We start from the raw sequence: 1309 nt of genomic DNA, 5'->3' as shown, positions 1-1309 counted from the left end.
ATATATATATATATATATACATACATATACATATATACACACGACGACTTCCATATATTTTCTGTTTACAAAATTCATTCACATGGCTTTGGTTGGCTAGGAGTTTTTTGTAGAAGATACTAGCTCAAGAAGCAGTGCAGCGGAATTGAATACAAAATCACGTGGTTCCAAAGCGAGTTTCTTAACCACGCAGCTATAAAGTCTGTAAAGAACGTATCTTTCTTTCAATATCTTAGCATCAATTCCAGCAAGATGCAAATATTTATGAGAAAATTACAAAAATAATTCAGATATATTCACATTGATCTCGGAGATACATGAAAAACTATGATACTAAAATATCTATTTTCAAAACATAATAACCATGAAAAAATTTATGATAAATTTTTACTTGATAATAGTTAATATCACTATATCGCTGTACCGACCAGTCTATTGGTTGTTGTTGCTGTACGTCGCTGATCACAATGCGCTTCCTCATATTGTTGTAGCTTTAGAATGATGACATCCTGTTGGTTTGGCAGGCAGGCTAACGTTCCTCCTGAACGCAGTTGAGGGGCCTGAATAAAACGTGAAATGAAGTGTTTTGCTCAAGAGCACAGCGCACCATCTGGGTATCAAAACCTTGGTCTTGGGTATCGAAATCATGGTCTTGGCCATCGGGAATGCAACACCCTAACCACTAGGTTATGTGCATTCACAAGAGCTGGTAGAATCGTTAGCACGTCGAGCAAAAGGCTAAGCGGTATTTCGTCCGTCTTTACGTGCAGAGTTCGAATTCCGACGAGATCAAAACAAAAACAAAATAGAAATAAAAATAAAAATAAGGGTACGGCTTTTATTTTTATTTCTATTTCATTTTTGTTTTTATCTCTTACTGTATATTTGTATGGAATTTTTTGTGAATCTCTGAAGAGGCCTAGCGAATCGTGCATGTACCCCCATTTCAGCTTTTCATACGCTAATTACTCCGGCAGGAGCTATTCGGATAGAATTGGGCATGCCAACGCAGGGGCCGAAACAGCTGTAAGATTAAGTTTATGTTTATTCTCAAATTCCTTATGTACTTTTATTTGTAAACCCGGTTATCAATATAACATGGTTTGTCATAAACACTTGTACTTTGTTGGTTTTTTTGTCACTTTAGTTACAAAGTAAGTTAATGAATTCAACGGGATACACTGTCTGCAAGTCGTTGGGTACAGCATATTATCCTCCATTTTCTAATTGATTTATAAATTTAGGGTAAAACAACCCCCCTTTTACCCGCTTCCACTTATTACACTTGGTATAACACTAGTGTAACAAT

This window comes from Octopus bimaculoides, chromosome 17, assembly GCF_001194135.2.
Source record: "Octopus bimaculoides isolate UCB-OBI-ISO-001 chromosome 17, ASM119413v2, whole genome shotgun sequence".
NCBI lineage: Eukaryota > Metazoa > Mollusca > Cephalopoda > Octopoda > Octopodidae > Octopus > Octopus bimaculoides.
The sequence above is the reverse complement of the archived record's forward strand: the minus strand, read 5'-3'. Positions refer to the sequence as shown.